Genomic DNA, 21,521 nt, shown 5'->3' with positions numbered 1-21,521 from the left:
CATCGTTTTTGTCTGCATTCCCCTCCTGTTCTACCATCAGTGTAAATAAACCCATTACCTTCACCCAACCTTGTTGTCCCCGTGTCTGCGCTTAGGTCTGGCAAAAACCGAACACTCACATCAATCCATAGATACAGTCTGTGATGCAGACTGTGCGCATGGTTAAACTAAAGGTATGGTCGGGCTTATTGGGAATCAACATCTTGCCGAAGAACCTATTCTATACAGTTTAGCTCCTGAATTTCTTCTGCAGTCTGTTTATGTTATGTTCATCCTTTTTGCGTCCTCTTGCATCTTGACTTTATATGCCTTTAAAATAAAAATGTGGCACAACTTGAAAAGAACTGATGTCATGAAGATGCAAATACAACTGAATGAATAATACAATAAGTCAACAAAGACAATAAAGTGAAATAAACGAAAGTATGTTACACCTGCATCAATCCAAAACATGACACTAAATAATCGAATGAATGACAGAAAGAGAGGAAGCGAGAGTCAGAAAATGTGAGCATGTTTTCATTTCTCAGGGAAAACTTTAGGCAATTTGTCTCATTAGACAGGTCTGAATTTAAATATGTTGAAAGAAAGTTACAGAGACGGTCTCACAGGGATTACTGATATGAGGGCGTGTTGACTGAAGGCTTGTTTCATTTATTTCCCACTGTTTGGTCCCATTAATGTTCAACATAAGCCTCTTTGTTCTTGTATGAGGGATTTCTTGTGCTTGAGAGCCATGGGTTGTTCTTGAGTTGTGAATGATACTGCGCCCATTTAAACAAAAGTTATTACATCCTAATAATACATTTGTCATTATAATACTGCATTTAAACATATTGCATTGTATGTAAATAATAGTTGTGATCCCTGTCTACATTGTAAACATTGGATACTCAATTGCCAGTGTTTCCTCTTTCTGCATTTAACAGGGCTGCAGCTTAATTTGGTATATTGCTATATTATCTTCACAAATGCAATAGGCTTGCTATTGTTGCTTTAAGCAGGCTCTGTTGACGGTTTTGCTACCTACTAATTGCAGTGGAGTTGAAGACGACGTGGATCAGCTTAAAGGTAGACCACTTCTCTTCATCAGAGGGATACCCCTATTGTTCTTTATGGAAAGCTTAACATTTAGCATAGTCTGTATGATTTGATTTCCTAAACTAAACATAGCAATCTGGCAAAAGCTAATAGTGTTTGCTACATCAGCAATTAATTCACATGAACATTACTCTCCATCAATTTGCTCCAAGCATGATTTGGGGAGTAGAGTTGTTTCTCTGTGGGAAACATTGTTAGTGATGCACGGGCCATATTTTACCCCCCTATTCACTTGACCCGTAATGAGAGCCAATCAAAATCAAACAGGTTTTCACAAGTTGTGTCCTTTGTTACCGAACCTGTTTGAGATTTTCATGGGGAGGATTTCCAGACGCAGCTAGGGGAAGGAGATTTTCCAGCTTTTACTAGGCTATGTTTTTCTGTATAATTTTATAAGCTAAACTAAACTTTGTCATGTGGCAACAGAGTTCTGCCTCTAAAGCACCTTCAAGGCAGGACACCTATATGTTGCATCGCTAGGCTGTATAAAAAGAACAGAGATAAATTGGGTGGTGTTGTTGCTCTGCCGATAGCCGCCAGCAGGGGTAACCCAGAGCCAAATTAAGGTCTCTCTGTACCGGGACTAAACACACTCACTAGACGCTATATTGTGTTACAATTAATGTACATGCTTGTATGTGCCAGTTGCCAAATGAACTGTACAGTAGGCAAAACTACTTTGTCATCGCTTCATTATATAACCTACAACAACAGCCTATGCTAAACTTGGAACATTTTCCAACTGAAGACCCGATCCAGTATTGCCAACATTTTTTCCAATGAAACTATCTAACAACACATGCTACAAATATTGCTAAATTTAGCTATAAAGTAGCTTCAGACCTCCTAGCAAAGCCAATCCCCCAAAATTAGCATTATGACCATCATAATAAGAGTAAATAACAAACTCATTTTGTCCTTCCACAAAAAACACATTTCTAGCCAGCCAAAGACTGGCTGGCCATTAGCTGGGTAATGACACCAATATCAGCTCGCTAAACCTAGGCCTCTGGTTGCAGTATTTCCTCAGCAGTGTCCACATAAATATTGTTGATCTCTGACAAGCTGCAAAGCATGGAGTAATCTCATTGGTGCTGACGAAAATGTGGTTACCAATTCAGATACAGTAGCAGACTGAGCTGTACAGTACTGTGTACAGTACTAGCCTACTGTATATGTCCCCTGCCAAGGAGAGGCAAAACTAAGTCAATGGATGGTGGCAGAAAACGAGGTTGCTTACATAAAGCTCATGTTTATATTCTTCTTTTGAATTTCCTGCTCAATAGAATATATGTATACCTTAAATTATTATTTGAAATGCCATCATGTAAGTTCTCACATGTCTTGCTACAATAATTTCTTTCTCCATCGCTCCCAAGGCAGTATCCAAAATGATTTCATGGTTTGCAAATGCTGAATTATATGGAATAATAAATCATTCCCACTAGGATGTCCATGCTTCAAGATAACTTAAAAGATAATCCAAATGTTATTCTCACACGCTAGTTATTATCACATGTCACAGCCGCAGTGGGATAATTCCACAAACATTTTTAATATGTAAGAGGAATCTATCAATTAAACAAAAGCTGCATTGTAGTTGTTACTTATATTGAATCAACTTTCACAAAAAAATTAGGAATTCTTAATGTTCCTAAAATCATTAAGCCTAACATCTATTTTATATACCTTCACCTTCTCTAAATTCCGAGGCCTCCCCGGGAAAGTCCATTACAGGGTGCTGGAAAGGAGGCTCCTACCAATTGTTGAACCTCAGATCCAAGAGGTGTAATGCAGATACCGTTCTGAGAAGGACATCTTGAATACCCTCCAAGCCTGCTGGCCCCAGAGAAGCCGTAGAAAATGGATGGATGGGATGAGTGTGTCACAATGACCTTAACATTTGACCTCTGCCATCCAAAATGTGGTTTGGATCTGATTGGAAGAAAAAAAAATATTGTGTTTTTTTGTGATTTATATTCTCAAAATCTGATTGGCAGTCTGAACAAGGGCGTACGGAATCACGTATGAAAAGTGTTGTATGTTCTCTTATAATTAACAGTTGGAGAGGAGCTGAATATGAGTATTGTGAGCAGCAATGTTGGCAACCGACATTTCCTGACAATTGGCACCAAATATGTATCCTTGTGTTGCAAATTAATTTGGGTTATAAATCCATAATTAGTTTCACAGAGGATATTCATTAACACTTCTACTGGTTCCTTTGAAACCATATTGTTAGGGCACTTTACAGGTGTACAGAAGGAGCGAAGAGAGACCACAGCGCCAGTCCAACGAGCTGAAGTGTGAATGAAGAGGGGGACCGGTGCTCGTGAGAACAAAGCAGTGAATCATAGGAATAAAGAATCTGATTGTTTCACGGCAATTAAAGCACAAATTAACTACCTCCACACAAGTCTGCGGCAAGTGGCAGAATCGTGAATGAATGCAGCCCGTGGTATGCTTCATCCTGCTCTGGCCTGTCAGCTGACACAGTACAATAGCAGCACACGGCAGAGAGGGCGAACCGGACAGGGGAGACTCATAGCCAGAAACATACAAAAACACACAGCGATGAAACAACAGCCGTTTGTATCATACAGATGCTAAACAGTCCCAAGACCTGAGCCTCGGTAAGTTGAGGGCCGTGACAAAGCAGTGGTGTTTGACCACACTCCCTGCTTATTTCCTGAGGGGGTTACAACCACATGTGGGGTCCAAAGGCTCTTACGCGGTGCTCATCAATGATAGATTCTGGAGGCTGATACTGGCATTGATAATTGGGAGATTTAAAAATGTTTTGACCTACAATGTTGCACAATACGTGCTTTCTGGGACTTTTTGTGTCAATGGATTCGTAAGACTTTCAAAAGTGTGTGCAATACCGTACAAGTAATAAATTATGGATTGATTGATTCTCTTATAACCCCTTTATTGCAACTTGCCACAGTCTGTTTAGCACAGAATTAAACTAATTACTGAATTGTTTGAATATTAGACCACTGATTAATTCTGTTCACTGCTGATCAAGAAAAGAAAAATTTAGAAGCTCTCAGTTGGGTCAGCTTAGTCTCAATATCAATGAATGCACATTGGGGGGGGGTCAATATATAGGTAAATGCATCGATATAGTGCACTTTGAGAAAATTTAAATATAAGAATGTTGTGCTCTTGTAAACAAGTGCGTGCTCTTATTTTAGCAGTGGTGGAATGTAACTAACATGTATTCAATTATTGTACTACTTTACTTGAGTATTTACATTGTATGAAACTTCTAGTTGACTACATCTCAAAGCAACACTATTACTTTGCAGATTTAGGTTACTAAAGGTTAGGTTAACTATTATGTATTATTAATTATTAAATAGGATAATCAACCGTTATATTAAGCAGTTTAAATTAGTTCCCCATTTACAAGCTGCAAAGGTGATGCACACATTAATGCATCAACATTTATAATCAACTATACAGGACTGTCTCAGAAAATTAGAATATTGTGATAAAGTTCTTTATTTTCTGTAATGCAATTAAAAAAACAAAAATGTCATGCATTCTGGATTCATTACAAATCAACTGAAATATTGCAAGCCTTTTATTCTTTTAATATTGCTGATTATGGCTTACAGCTTAAGAAAACTCTAAAATCCTATCTCATAAAATTTTAATATTTCCTCAGACCAAGTTAAAAAAAAGATTTATAACAGCTGAATGTTTGTCAAGGCTCAGGAAACCCTTGCAGGTGTTTCCAGTTAATTAGACAATTCAAGTGATTTGTTTAATACCCTACTAGTATACTTTTTCATGATATTCTAATATTTAGAGATAGGATATTTGAGTTTTCTTAAGCTGTAAGCCATAATCAGCAATAAATCAGAATAAAAGGCTTGCAATATTTCAGTTGATTTGTAATGAATCCAGAATGCATGACATTTTTGTTTTTTTAATTGCATTACAGAAAATAAAGAACTTCATCACAATATTCTAATTTTCTGAGACAGTCCTGTATAGGCCTACTGTAAATATATTGTTTGAAATGGGCCACTCTGCAAAATGAGCATACTTTTAATATTTTACTTTACAGAGTATGCTTTGATGCTAATAATTTGAAAATTGTATTTGTGAATCGAACAATGTCAAGGGAGTCTTAACAAGGTTCACACATCGCAACTATATTTGTATGTAACATCAAAATATATTTTTTATGACAATTTAAAATCCTTTTAAATTCATGTATTTGTGGATTTAAATGACATTTATTTGAAATAAGAAATGGGTGTCTGTCCCTCAGAAATATATTTTCTGAGGGATCTTTTTTAAATAGGGATTTTCATACAAGTTTGTGTATATTTTTAAATCATTTTATCGAGAGACACATTTTTCTATAAATTCCCAAATCCTCTTGTGTGCATTCATTAATATTGAGACTGATCTGACCCCATAGCTCTATAAATGTTTCATGTCTTATTGGATAGAAAATGGAAGTAACCAATGTGAGTGAGTCTCCCCAATCGATCACACCGTCCTCTTGGTAGCTGACCTGCTGACAAGACATAACAGGATACTGAGCTTACACCTTAAATCTGAGCTGGGACAAAGAATTCAAGTCTCAACCAGCAAATTCCTACAAGCCCAGAAAGCTCACTCAGATTCCAACTCTGGATTTTTCTATAACAAGTCAAGCACTTCGGGGGCACGTGGAAAATAATGAGTTCTGGGAGTATCTTTTCACCTTAGGTCACCATTTTATTTTCAATTATTACTGGAGTCAGACTGAACACTATGCTTCAGGTTGGATTTCAACATGCACTGTCCATTTTCTTCCTGTTTACTTGAGAATCAAGACCGGTTTGGTACTTTCATTCGTGCTCCCACATTGGATTGCCCTTTGTGCTGCAGCATCAATATTCTAGCTAATGAAGATTTAGGTCTGTATTGTCCCCTGTTGAGTCTTTTTTCACCACAGTGTAAGTGATCTGCATTGATTTGATTTTCTCATTTCTTTTTAATTGCATGGATTGTGTCCCAGTGAAACTGAACCTATTCTCAATCATTCAGTTCACAGATGTTTCGTCACACACTGAGATGGTGTTGAACATCAAACCGTGCATTTAGGCAGAACTTTTCTCTTACTCAATTGTCCTGTTGAATCTGTGGCATTCGTCACAGAATGGTTCACATTACACACATCTGTGAGTGCTGGGTATGGATGTACTGCTTTACATGTGTGTATGTATGTGTGCTGTCATCAAGGTCCAATGAAATATGTTGATATCATGCAGTAGAATGTAAAGGATGTGGAGGTGAGAGAGATGGATGTGGACAAAAAAAGCATATATGTTGTTTCTCGAAAACAGAGGATAAGGAAGTGCTTTAAACAAACATTACTCCATTATGAAATGGCTTGTTGTCCCTGATCCCAATTATATAGATGAGCAATGTCTGTATACTTTCAACTGCAGTTTTCAAGAAGCTGATTCATACAATTCAGGATAAAGAATAAAATACAATTTTCCAGTAGAATATACTGTATGTTGTTGCAAAGTTATGAGGTTGTATCACTCAGTAGATGTAGCTACCTTTACTAAAGACTGATGCTGGCTTTCATTTCATGTATTCAAAAGATTACACAGTGGTCTCGTTGAAATAAATGAGCTCTGCCAATTTGAAACGCATTGCTAAATTTGAATCCGACCTTAATCCTTAGATCTTATTGCAACAGTAGAATTGTCGATCCTACACGAAAATAAAGCCTCCAAAACGGTGTTATTTGTGTGTTGTTTAAATGTACATTTCAAGCAAAAATAACATCTGCTTTGGGTGATATTTGTGGAACACAAGGTGACCTCTAAAAAGTCTTGTTTTATTTACCTGTTGTTTGACTTTCAAAAAGAACTCGTTTAAATATGTAAAGCATGTTTAATTAAGATGCAAATCACTGCATTTTTCCTATCTCGCCAATTCTAGATCAATAAGGTTATTGAAGTCAGAGTCTAGTTTTGCATAACAAGCTGCACAACTTTTCATTTTGTACAAAAACAAATAATTAATTAAATCTCAGTTCAGCAGGTCATGTTTAACACTTTCTCGGATCATTCTCAGACAGCAAAGCCCTCGGAGTGAGCACCATGTCTGGCTACATTCGACACAAGTAAAACTAAGGATGGGTGAAAGATGTAAATGCATATGAGGGAAATAAACTTTAATGGTTTCCGTAGGCTTTGTAACAGCTGGCAGTAGGATGAGGGGGAGACAACCCACATCTTCTCCAGATGTAATCCCCGCCAACAGGGCTGGAGGAACATTTTAGAAGAGGTTTGAGACAAGTCGCGACGGGAAAAATTGATGTTTTTAAGTTAATGGCTTTATTACCAGGACAGATGCAGGCGCCTGCTAGGAGGGACGCACGTCTGTTACGTGCCTTGTGCTCATATTTTTTATGTATCGTACTTTTTCTAAGATTTAGATAGTGTATGGTGACTATGTAAAACAACACTTGTCAGGTTGTTGATTACTGAAGAGTTAACTACACAAAAACGGTTAACTAGTTGACTGGTTAACCTCCCTAAAAGCATTCTGAGTGTGTTGAAATAGTTTTAGTGTGTGTAGGTTTTTTAGTCCTTCTATTAGCAAAGAGAGAAAAAAAGTGGGACCTTCGTAAAATCACAGAAATAAGTTGCACAACACAGGTTTGGGTCGGTTGCTGACTGTAGAGGAAATGTGACCTGAAATATGAGGATTCACATGCCGCCTTCTCACGAGCCAACATGGGTTTCTTTTCTAAATCCTAACCAAGTCTTTGAAGTTTCCTAAATATGGACATATGTTAACCATGGGGGTGATGTTGGTCATTTTAAAAAGCCCTGACAACAATCTACTTTGTGGTTTTCTGTGGGATAGCTTGCTGATTCTGTGTTTTTCCACCTGTCTCAATGGAAGTAGTGAATGTAGCACTCCTCTCAGAGTGATCTCTTTTCTGAGCCCTGCTCATTACCCTGCTACAGTGCAGGGAGCCGGCTGGTAAATGACTTTATAATGTCTCTTTGCTTCCACTGTGACCTCCTTGCCCATTTTTCTGCATTCTGATGCTCCTGGTGCAAAGAGCCGTGCAACTCAAAACTACTATTAGTTCACCAATAACGCTGAAGCTTTTAGTCTAACATCATAACTTTTGCTCCCTTTAAAAGGCACCTGTATTCAGTGCAGCGAATATTCACATTCATTTGTTGCACTGGTATTAAAAGACAGTTATCAAAGATATGTTTTATTCTACAAAAGAAACCAAACAGAGAGTGGGCTTACATGAAGAAACTCAATATTAATAGACTACTGATCATATTGTCCTTGCCTCATTTCCTTTTACACAGACATGCGCATACTATTCCGCCTGCGGCAGCAACATTCTCCCCGTCTCCCACCAACCCTTTACCATCTCTTCCAACCACACAGGTGATTTACTGACCCTTGCTTCACCTTATTTAACTTCAGTGCCCTATGCTCAGCCAGGTGAATATTGATAGCTTTTCAGAAAGCTTTTTACAAGCGTGTGGCAAAGGCCGGCGATACACTTAGTCATCATAAAGAGTTCGAGGCATTTGAAATGCCGACATTGAATATAATAGACAATTCAATATATCTGGGTTTAACTCGTCATGTTACTATATGATGATAAAAATCAGAACGTAAGAATAAAAAAATGTAGATGTGAGTATTTATATAATGTATTTGGCCCTTAATGCCATTTTAAGAATTCAAAACATCCTTTGTACTCTCACACAGAAGCTAGACAGGTTAGTGTAGCAGCTCACTCGTCTATGTTTGTCTCCTACAACTTGTGTGATGCACATTTGCACCTAAAAGAGATGTGAAAACTCACCTAAATATCTGTTCTTTAAACTAAGAGTTTCATGGGTTATGCAACTCTTACTTTACAGTGTTCCTTATGAAGGTTTACCGAATGTAAGACCAGCAAGAGCTTCAAACTTCCAAACCAAAGTAAGCTGTTTTTTTAAGTGTTAAAGACTTTAATGTTTGCACTGGGAAGGGGCCACAAGCTGAATTCCTGATGTACTTATTATCATTCAGAGGTTATTGTACAGGACTTAATGCGTTTTCAGGCTGGCTTGCAATTCTTGTTTGCTCAAAGCTGAGGTAGCAATGCTTTTTCTCAGTGTCAAAATGTCAATTCTACAGTTACAAGTGCATTCATTCATGAACACACATAGAAAGATGGATAATGTATGATTGCAGTATTATCTAAAGACAAATATGTCAAATTACTGCTGTGTTTGCTTCTGACAAGTTAGTATGTAAACAATGTTTAATCATTGTTACTGTCATTATTAATATATTTAACAACCTCTAATAAACAAATGATATCAACCATAGCTGGTGAAATGTGTCCAACTGTAAATTATATAAAAATCAATTAGGGCTGTCAGCGTTAATGCGTTAATCTATGCGATTAATTTGGCCGCGTTAACGCACTAAAATATTTTAACGCACTTAACGCTACTTTGTTTACTTCCGGTGTTCGTTGAAGTTTTTACACTCAAACCGAGTGTCAAACCGCGGCAGTACGGTTTAACACTGTTTCCGTTTTTAAAACAATTATTTCTCCGCGAAAATAAGGAGCAGAAATCAGTTTAAAATCGTGGATGAATCAGTCGGGTTTCCTCCTGCTCCTCCTTCCTCCCGTCTCCCCCTCTGATACACAGAGGAACGGAGGGGCGACGTGTCGGGTGATGCGGCGCGGAAAGAACTCGTCACACGAAACCTTCACCGTGATTGGTCAATCCGTTTGTCTGTCAACGTTTTGGGGAAAAAACAACCAATGAACACTCAGTAAATCACAAAGGACCTCCCACCTCACAGGTAAGGCTCTATAGCAGCCTGTCAGTCAGAGAGCAGAGAACACGGCAACAGGACAACTGAGCCTCATTGAATAGAGCTGAGATTGTTCTGGAATGTTTGATGTATAACACGTGGGTATGTGTCATATGAAAATGCCTTTAAAAGGTGAACAGAGGGTGAACGTGACATATGTGAATGTCAGTCAGTTACCAAGGCCACTGGTTCTGCTGTTCAGTGTTAAAGATGACAGGACCAATGGGGTCTCAATATATATATATTTTTTACTAATCTAATGTTTCACTGAAGAAACAATTTATCATCCACAATATTAAATACCTCGCTGGCACTTTATAGGTAGGAGCCTCTTTGAACACACAGCTCTGTGTGAAGTTTGGTCTTTAAAAAGAATGAACTTTTAACTTTTAACTTTTAATTGCGATTAATCGCGATTAATGAATTTCAAAATGTGCGATTAATTAGTTCATTTGTTTTAATCGATTGACAGCCCTAAAATCAATATAATATAAGTTATTTTAGCATTTTAAGTTTTTATATGCTTACTTACTAAGTGGAAACATTGTATATTTCATATGCACACTCACTTTGACAGCACGGCCTTAAGTGTTTTTATCGTCTTCATGGTTGGTCTCTGCCTCTCTCGCTGCTGTCTAGATTAACTCACATGTATACAGAAGAACATTTCAGAAATAGCTACAGCTAAAGCCATTATCAACCATTCTGCTTTAGTTTCAGCTTTCCTTTTACTGTAATGTAGTCAGATCATGGTGTTTTATATCCCAGAGCCATAAGAGAGGCCATTTCAAATGCTTTGATTTATTCTGCTGCTGTTTTCAGCCGTTCCCAGACAATCAATAGGCGCTATCAGGTAGACAGATATTACTGGCATGTGTCTGAACTAAATTATAAGGGTATAGCAGCTCATCGATTTCCAACAAATGGCGAGTGTCTTGTAAAATATTTGGTTACGCCACATACATATTCCACTTTGGTATGACCAACCTTATACTCACCGTCTCTCTCTCTCTCTCTCTCTCTCTCTCTTCCATCGCTCACACACGCTACTGTTATGGGCCACCAAGCTTGCAATACAGCTGCTTGCATAAATACCCCCCCCCCCCCACACACACACACACACACATACACATTCAAACAAGCACAACTGGTGTGTTGCATCTCATCCTCCCTTCCATTGATACTGAAACGTGATGACCTTTATATGGATGCCCTCGGCTCCGCAGGGAATTGCAAGTGGCAACGAGTGTCTCCTTAGTCCGTTTATAAATAAAGAGAATATTATGTTAATCATGTTGTCAGATGCAAGACAAGCTGGATTTAGGGCGTTGCAGGTTACATATGTAGGTTACTTTTTCATTTTCCAGAATGACAAATTCAAGTCTAGCTGCTTTGCATAAAATCCAACCGGTGTAAGCTTGTCCATCCGACCGGACTGGCAAAACCGGAAAGCGACCCAACTCTAACTACAGTGGTATTGCTTTATGTTTATATATCCCATTTCTGAGCTGAAATTGGCATGTTATTGATGCACTACTTTCATTTTTCAGTAAACATTCAATATTTTGGTTGCACTGTTAAAATGTACGTAACTTGGTGAGCTCCATGGATCTCCCTCTGCCTCATTTTTGGGATTTGCTTTGCAAGCTGATATAGGCATCATTGGCTTTCATGAAATATAGGCTCCGAGTTATTTTTGTAGGCAGTAGAAGATTTCAATTTATAATGATTCCACTCTGATACATATTTCCTTATAATATAGTCAGACAGAAAAGGAGAGAGAGAGAGAGAGAGAAGGGACAGCAAAAGATTCAGACTAAAACCACTACGGCTTTATTTCTGCAAATAATGTATGCATAGTTCACAGCGGTTAGTATCCTCTCTTGCACACTGTCTTGTAATAACTCTCAGATTGCTTGCTTTTATTTCTGTTTGTATCATCACCACTGGATCATGGTATTCTCAGCGAGCACAGAGCAGCCGCCCACATGCGGTGGAGATAAAAACAAACCCTCCTCTGCACTTAAGCCGGCATTAGGCCATGTAAGACTCTTAATTGTGAGCTCGAAAGTATTACTTCTTTGTTCGATCGTCGGACAAATATTGAGCTTGATTTTTTTACAAACAAAGAATTCACCTAAATGTTGGTTTCTGGGTCATGGTCACAGGTTGTCATTTGTCATTTTTGATAAACAGACAAGGGATTTAGTGGATGTCTATCCGGTTAGGAGCTGGTACAGGAGCTTAGTGGTAATTATCAGTGATTCGTAAATCTCTTTTAGGATATATTGTGACCTCTGACATCTGGAGTTCTGTAGGTCACAGTAGCACAGATGAAAGAAGGAACAGTCTTCTCTCTTGCACACAGAGCAGTACAGTGTATGTTGGGGATAATTAACAGAATAATACTCAACTATGCTCAAAAGGCACCATATCTCAGTGTCAATGCATGTTGAATCTATTCCCATGATGAGGCTTTGAATGACCGATACTGAAAATAAATACAGCAGATACAAATGAAGGCACATAGGTGTGGTCAGTCTAATATTTTGGCAAAGACACAACTAGGACTCATTATTTTCAAGAAACAAAGTATAAAGATTATGGTATAGGCTCATCAACCTAGTAACTGATGAGTAAACGAAAAAACCTTGGTAAACAATGTTCACATGGGGTATTGATAAATAATCCTGCACGATCAATTAATAATGTTTGAGTAATATCCATAGGTTTGATACAATAGACACAGACAATATTTTACAACTCTAATTTCATCTTTCAATGTAGATGAGCACGTTAACAGTAGAAAGAAAAAGCAATCGTGATACATTCTGGCAAAAAGTGGAGCAATAAAAGGTTTGAAGGATGGAATGTTGGAAGGATGGTACGATGGAAGGATGGATAGATAGATGGATGGATGGATGAATGGATAGATGGATGAATAGATAGATAATACATACGCGCAGAACAGTATGAGCTACAGACAAATATGGCAAATTAGGGATAGATGACATTAAAAATAATTAAAAACATGTTAAAAAAATCTTGTCAGGGGTTTTCTTCATGGACACCATCAACTGGAAAGAGCTCTGCAGAGTAGAAGACTTGGAGAGACACAGAGAGATAATTATTGAATAATTGATTAAGGTCAAAGGCAAACATGCTAATTAAAAGTGTGTAATGTGTTGTGGCCGGTATCACAAGTACTCTTGGAGTGTTTTAGCCCCAGTGGTTAACTGAATGTGACACTCTATTACACAACATAATGTAAAACAATGCAGATAACTATTTATTAATCCAAGATCATAAATGTAACTTCTCATCTAGGATGCAACTGTTATTTTTAAATGTGTATCATTGATAAGATTTGACTGAATTAGACTTTATTATGCTCCTCGGTGGAAATCTGTCTTTGGTTTCTACCAAGTACGACAAAAGGTCAAATGCACACAACACACCATTAGAAATATACAGTATATAATATACCATAGTGCATATAGACAGGTAGCAGCAACTATGATATATAAATAATAAAAGAGAGAATATCTTATAATATGACAAGTGTTCCCTGAATGCAGTCCTTCTTTGTTCAGTTCTTGGCATATAGGAAATAGGACTTCTCGTCTGGCCCTTGGGATCCTACATCAACAGTGAGAGGGGGAGCAGCTCAAACTCTGGGTGTAGTGGATGTGAGGTGTCTGCAGTTTTATGTTTAGCCTTCCTGTGTACAGCTTCATCAAATATATAGCAAAGTAGTTTATGAATTGCTAATCACCTTCTCTGCAATACTAATAAATAACATTATTACCAAACTTAAGATGTAGCTTTTTTTTTGTCATACCATGATTTTATGTTAAATGATCAAATTATTTCAACCAGGCTTCAGTATGATAAGAGCTAGCTAAAGCCAAAGCTCCTCAGCTTGCTGATTAAAATCCTTCCCTGATTGCCCGTCTTAAAAAGGCTCTCAGTTCTTATTAAAAGTTGGGGTCTGATCAATGATTGTGCCAAAGTACTTAAAATACTCTCCTTTTTCCTACAGGCTGGTTATTGATGCGACAGGGAGGATGTACTGGTTTGGTATTACAAGGTTTTTGTTTTAGCCACATTCATTTCCAGTTTACTCGCCTGATACCAGTCCCAAAGAACTGGGAGCCCGGTAAAGTAAACCTCCTCATGGTGATGACCAACAAGGGGTCTTGGACCATCTCAGACTTAAACTAGAACGGGCACTCGGTAGAGCGCATACCTTCGCATATCACAAGATTGGGCATTGAATTATGAACATTTTGGCATTAGTTGCATGCCAATTGGATACAAATTTACCGCGCTATGGTAAAAAGAAGATTTTGACCTTTTCATGACCTTGACCTTTGACCCGATCGATCCCAAAATCTAATCAAATGGTCCCCGGATAATACCCAATCATCCCACCAAATTTCATGCGATTCGGTTTAATACTTTTTGAGTTATGCGAGTAACACACATACAAATAAATAAATAAATACACGGCGATCAAAACATAACCTTACGCATTTTCAATGCGAAGGTAATCATATACTTGAGCTGGAACAGAAAACTCAAGATTAACCTTAAACCAAACTGCTTCCCCCTCCATCTGCAGGACAGACACAAAGGTGCTGACGCATCTCACTGCCTCCTCAGCTCTTCTTTTCAGGTCACTCATTATCATATCGAATTTACATCAACTCCTCACTCTCCCAGAGCGCAGGAGCAGCATCTTTCTTACCATTCCACACATGTTCTCTCACAAGCAAATCCTGGCATTAATCTCTGCCTACTAACTCAGATGTGTCGCTACTCTCTGCCTTTGTAGCTCACGTCATTCCAGAGTGTTATTGTCCATGTCAGACAGCAATCATTAAGCTCTATAAACATTAATAAATCCGAATAATTACAATAAATTGTGTGTTGAGCCGATAGGAGCCACATCTATTGTTTCTTATTATTTTGGTTGACTTATTTCTCTATTTGAGTAGTTAATAACTATTTGAGTAGTTAATAACTGAGGACAGAAGCTTCCAGGCTAACTATTTTTAACTTGGGTGTTTTTCATTATGAATTGAGAACACTATTTCCTCTGACGCAGACAAGGATAATAAATACAGATGCAGATGCAGAACATCCAACATGAAGTCATCACAGTACAATCTCAGCAGTAGTACATCCCTCCACTCAGGTGGTTTGATAAGGAGTTTAGAAGTGGTGGTATGATTTCAATAGCTGGGGATAACACTATAGCCCTTTCTTTTATTTTAAAGCCTGAATAAGGAAATAGGAGAAATTCCCTAAAACGGTGAATCAACCAAATACTAATATCCCAGCAATGAGAACTTATTCAGACTGGTACTACAGTCACACTACACTATCAAATACAAAGTAACAGCAACCTCCACAACCAAATAATGGTCATACATTGCAAGCGAACATCGGCTTATAAGAAATAAACTATCAATAGCTCAAACTGTTTCTTTCCAACCATCAACAAGGTAATACAAACTAACCGACCACAACTGGAAGTGATTTTGTGACCAATGTCAGCAATAAATAATGGGCACTAAAATCCTGGTCATAAAGCCAAGAACTCACTACTGCAGGTTCACAGCACAATAATACATTGCATAGCGTTCAATCACTTACTTTCATCTTTCACTCCCACAGAGATGTTGGCACAAGAGGTCCGGGGGATCCAGGATCATCTCACAACTCCTCCATCGTCCCTGCTTTGTCCAAACCTGCCTGTAAAACAGCTCCATTCATCTGACAGTCTCACGCCGAGTGATATAATTACTGTTGAATTAGTTTTAAGCTTTAGCTTGACTGCAGTCAGAGTAGAAGATAATCCGCATTTTACTGTCCCACATCTGGTTGGGCCTGAGTTTCCACGAGTAGCATTGGTTGTAGTAGCATCCAGCCTGTGGATCGTAGCAGCAGGCAAACGCTGTTCCTCTTTCTAAGTGTTTTTCCATGAGCTGAGCACTTGATTTACATTGCGTGGCCCATATATATATATATATAATATATACAGGACTGTCTCAGAAAATTAGAATATTGTGATAAAGTTCTTTATTTTCTGTTATGCAATTAAAAAAACAAAAATGTCATGCATTCTGGATTCATTACAAATCAACTGAAATATTGCAAGCCTTTTATTCTTTTAATATTGCTGATTATGGCTTACAGCTTAAGAAAACTCTAAAATCCTATCTCATAAAATTTTAATATTTCCTCAGACCAAGTAAAAAAAAAGATTTATAACAGCTGAGTGTTTGTCAAGGCTCAGGAAACCCTTGCAGGTGTTTCGAGTTAATTAGACAATTCAAGTGATTTGTTTAATACCCTACTAGTATACTTTTTCATGATATTCTAATATTTAGAGATAGGATATTTGAGTTTTCTTAAGCTGTAAGCCATAATCAGCAATAAATCAGAATAAAAGGCTTGCAATATTGCAGTTGATTTGTAATGAATCCAGAATGCATGACATTTTTGTTTTTTTAATTGCATTACAGAAAATAAAGAACTTCATCACAATATTCTAATTTTCTGAGACAGTCCTGTATATACCTCTGCAGTGCCATGTCACCTAGGAAATGCTGGTAGACAAAGAAAAAACAAGCCTGCGAGACTTCAAGTGGACTTCACAAATTAAGCATAATACATGTTTATTAAAACATTTGAATAGACCATATATAATATATACAAACAGTAAAAGAAGAAACACACACATCAAATAGAGCAATCCAGCACCCATCAGCTGACAATAATTACAAAAAGTATATCTGAAGAACATTGATTGGCAATCTTTATGTCAGACCCCCGATATTCCCAAAAATAGCAGCAACACAACAGGATTTAAAACGTATTACCTTGGAAATGCACCGACAGAGTAGCACCTTCAACGTGCAAACAGATCACAATCAAAGCGTTTACAAAGTCTACATCTGTTAATGTTGTACTTTTTGGGGGGCTGGTGGTATCTTGTTGCATTTTTTAAAAGGCTCAGTAGCATATTTCTCCCAAAGGTCTCTCAAGGTAAACGCCTCCAAAAAGACACCTGAATTGTTCCTGCGGTCAAATACCTGGTTTAAATGTGTCATGCATCAGAGAAGATGCTGTTCTCGAGTTAGGGGGTACTGTTTCTCATTCTGAACACACATTGCCATAAAATGTTTAATTTGCTATAAAAATATAAGCAAACGATGTGGACATCCACAAGAGTAGTCATACAATCAGTTCAGCTTCAGAGGGAGCAATTTAGAGGCTAATAGTGCACACTCCCACATGGCCACCTGACAACTTGAAAAGTCTGACATAAGCTTTTACTTTATATTTTCTTAATTGTTTGCATGGAAGCTGCCTAAAGAGGGACATATCTTAACTGGCCTATCATCATTTGTAATGTGATGAATAGTAATCAGTAACTCTGGCTCTGCAACTTTCATGGACATGGATAATATATTCATGCATTAGCGGAGAGTGCTGTTCCTTACATTTGAACAGACAACACAACAAAACCACTTTGAAGGCAATCAGAAAGGCAAACCACGATCAATTCAGCTTTTTTCCCCCCACAAGTCTGATGCCCATGTTGCCCCCAGCTCAGACTCAGAAGTTACATTAAAATGCCATAATTGAAGAATCTCCCAGGTGACTGGCACTGCAGAGGAAGCACTCTCCGTGTTCTCCCAGCCCACATCCTGTTGTGATAATGTTTCAGACCTTGGCAGGGACAACACACTAGGGGGAGGGGAGGGAGGGGAGTGGAGGTGAAGAAGCTGAACTACAAACCTGAGCCTGAAGGTTCTTGCTAAAGGGATAATTAAGAAAATTGTATAATTTCCCTTTTCTTTTTTCATTTCATGATCTGACACACTGCATCTTTTGCTTCAATTTGTAAACTCATTGGCGATAATGTACTGGTGGCATGCTGGTCTATGAAAGATGAATTTAAAACCTGTTGTGTTGATTTTTGACATCAGCAGAAAAGCAATTCTTAACAACCACTGAGCCCGTATTGTTCTTACAGTGTATGGCTTCAATTTGGGTCCACTTCAAGCCATACACATACTATTTATTGATAAATATGGTCACATGCATGCTCCCTAATGACAAGATAATAACATTTTAGCCTCCAACACAAAGACATTATTGGACTCACTCGCCTCAATGACACAGCAATAGTTATACTAGTATAGAGTTACCATTCTTATGCACAGAAACGCAAGGCAACAGGTAAGAGTGCACATACCAAGGCCACATAAATAAATAGATAGATAGGTGAAATAATATGCAAATGTTTGTTTTATCATGCAGGATTATCTGGATAAAATATGCAAAACAATGACCATAGCTACTTCTGTCGCGTATGGGGAGACTTGAAGCCGTCTGCCTCTCTTCATGCAGTTCACAGAGGAGCACTGGAGGCAAGCCCTCCAGCTAACGACCTTATATTTGAGAACTGTGGCCCCAACGATTCACTAATGCAGTCTCTGCACCAAGTATACCATTACGACATAGCTCTCACTCATTATGTAAAATAGCTAATATAATACAGTACAGAGAGTACTTTGGCTATGCAGACAGACATATCAGGTGGATGATGGAGTGAGACTGAAGCTATGAGTTCAATATTCTGTGGGGTTTACATTCCATGTTTTAGTGTCAGGAACATACATGTGGCAATAAATCAACAGATGCTTATAAATCATCCCGTCAAATAGGGAAAACTGGGTTAATATGATATTATACAGTGTATAAATATATTTATTTGTGTCTGTTGTTTTGTGTCGGTTGTTTTGGCTGATATTGAGGTCACTATCTCGAGCAATTTTATAATATTTTGTGCCCTAAATTAATAAATAGCTGGGTTCCAAGTGACCCGAATGGAAAATGTCATTAACTTTGAGGATAACAGGAGTTTTATAAGTGATTAGAAATATTTAACAGCAGAATACTTAGGTTAAATATACGATATACAACTATAAATACAATTGGATATTACATGATTTCATAATTAATGCTCATACACCTTTATATAAACCATTTTTTTTAAATATTGTGTGTATGCAAATATTCTCAATGTATGTTTTATATAGTGTTAAGAGTTTAAGTCTGAAGCTCTTGGTTTTCAATTCATATTCCCTCTGGAAATCAATGGAAAGGAGATTAGCCGTTGATTTTGCCGCTGTTGATGACAGTAATGATAGTGAGTGTAATTGACAACTGGGTATTATAAGCAGCAGCACATCCTCACGCTGGACCAGACCCAGGGGAACAGGCAAATGGGAAATATGGGAAACAACTGCTTCATGTGAAGGCAAATCAGATTGTCGTCACTGTCCATTTCACTCAGTCTACCATCCCCAGTCTCCTAACCCAAAACCAAGCCATCAACCCCCCACGCCCCACCCGCCAAATGATTCATAGACATGCAGAGTTACAGCAACACCTACTGGTAGTCATACATAAATGCAATAGATAATTCCCTTAGCTTAGATGTATTTATAGGAACACTCACCAAAAATTAAATTAACTGCATTTCATCTCTGTCCTGTTGTGTTTTCTGTTAAATCCACCCTGCTATGCTGTTCATGCTCGTTGTTAGACCGGTTCCCTCTCTAAGGTAAAGATAAAGCAACAGACATGCTCCTGTGCATAGTAAAAGTAATGCTTAAAGCAAGGCTCTATGAAAAAATGCACCTGTCTTTCTGTCTGTCGGTCTGTCTGTCTGTCTATCTATATACACAATCTATCTTCTTCACAGTACACATAATGAACCCACATCAGATCATATTATGTACAGAATTTAAATAAATCCTCATGGGACCAGTGATATTGTTTGCATCATTGAAGTCTAATCTTGAGACTGACTAATCTCCCTCTTCATCTAATCAGCAGCAGAACAGAACGTGCCACAAACCCTCGTCCTTGTAATAAAGCTGATGTGCATCAATCTGTTTTCTCAAGTGTGCCCCCCTTCAGTTTCAAGATCAATTAGAATCACATGTGCAGGGGTGGTGGAGTACTATTTCCTTCCGTTAGGAAGGAGCACATCGCTGACACAGGAGACGGAGCTGTGGTCACGATCCCACATGAGGACATGGACATGAATATACTAGGCGATCTAACAAGCCAAGATAATTCTAACAAATACCAAGCACTGCAAAAGGATGAACAGAGCCGTTTTCACTTTGATAGCACTGTACACTTAGATGTACAGAAACAGAGCCAGGCTTTTTTGTAAAAATAAATTATTTGCAGCCTGCTGTGTTTAAGTGTCTACCTGTTGTTTTCATAACTTAATGAAAAAAAGGTTAAGAGTGTCCTTGTATGATTCTTTTTTTTTTTTTTTTTTTTTAGCATGGCGAACCATTTCAATAACATTTCTGAATCTTGAGGACACTCTCAGTCTTAATACATATGCACAAGTTAGAGAGTTAAGGATTGAAGGGGGGAAAAAGTGAATCCCTCCTATCCTATTGGAGTAATAACACGACCAGATGGTGCAGGAAATGTGTTTTAATTTCCCCGCTTAACATAATAAATTGAAATTCAGTGAGGACTATTGATTCACCTAATGTTCTCTCTGCTCTTAATAGGCATGTCATTAAATGTTCTACAGTGTCCTACACCTCTGCACCTCATTCTGCTTCTGAATATTGTGATTCCATCACCTTCCTTGTCCCCCATTAGCGCACCTCTTTGGACATTTGGCAGGGAATTGGATTGGAGGCAGCACGTGCTGTAATACAAGACATTGCCCACATACCAGAATCGTATTGTGCCTCGATTTCAATTGAGCAAAAAAAAAATACAAAAGAAAAACAGTTTTCTATTCACAGACATATGCAGTAACCTATGGTGTGTGAAAATGTAATTGTCAGAGGCCACCCTTGATCACTTCACCACAGAAAGACAAGAGAGGGAAGAGACCTACCCTTGAAACACAATGTCATTTTCTGCATACGTTATCAGGCTGCTGCTCTCTCTGCAGAGAAAGAGCGAGGATCTGGGTGTGAAAGAAAGGAAGAGGAGACAGAAGCAGATTGTTTCTGTATAGCTTATGTAAACATTTGGATTCCACACATTTGCCATTTCACAGCTTGTCATCCTCTGAAGGTGATGGGTGACTTTCCACAAGGCTTCTTACTACTGTGTGACCTCTCAGCTAGCACTCTCTGCCTGCCGCAGTGGTAGCTGTGAGGTCACACGTCTGAATCAACCAGAAGAGATGCCCTCTAAGCTCAGCAAGGGCCACTGCATGTTCACCAAACAACAACATGTATTATCGAAGATGCAGGATGCACAATAGACCAGACTGTTTGGTTGTTTTGGTCAAGCCATGGGTATTTGCTCAGGACCCTATGTGCTCTGTGTTATTTTAGCTGCATTGTAGGCTTCAATAACTTTAATGTATTTAAATTGCACTTTAAGGCTAAAACTAATTGAGCAACTAAATAAATGTGTCTCGTTCCCCACCTAGCACAGGCTCACACACCAGCAGGCCACCAGAG

The sequence above is a fragment of the Pseudoliparis swirei genome, chromosome 4 (genome assembly GCF_029220125.1).
Source record: "Pseudoliparis swirei isolate HS2019 ecotype Mariana Trench chromosome 4, NWPU_hadal_v1, whole genome shotgun sequence".
Classification (NCBI taxonomy): domain Eukaryota; kingdom Metazoa; phylum Chordata; class Actinopteri; order Perciformes; family Liparidae; genus Pseudoliparis; species Pseudoliparis swirei.
This window is presented reverse-complemented; position numbering follows the sequence as displayed.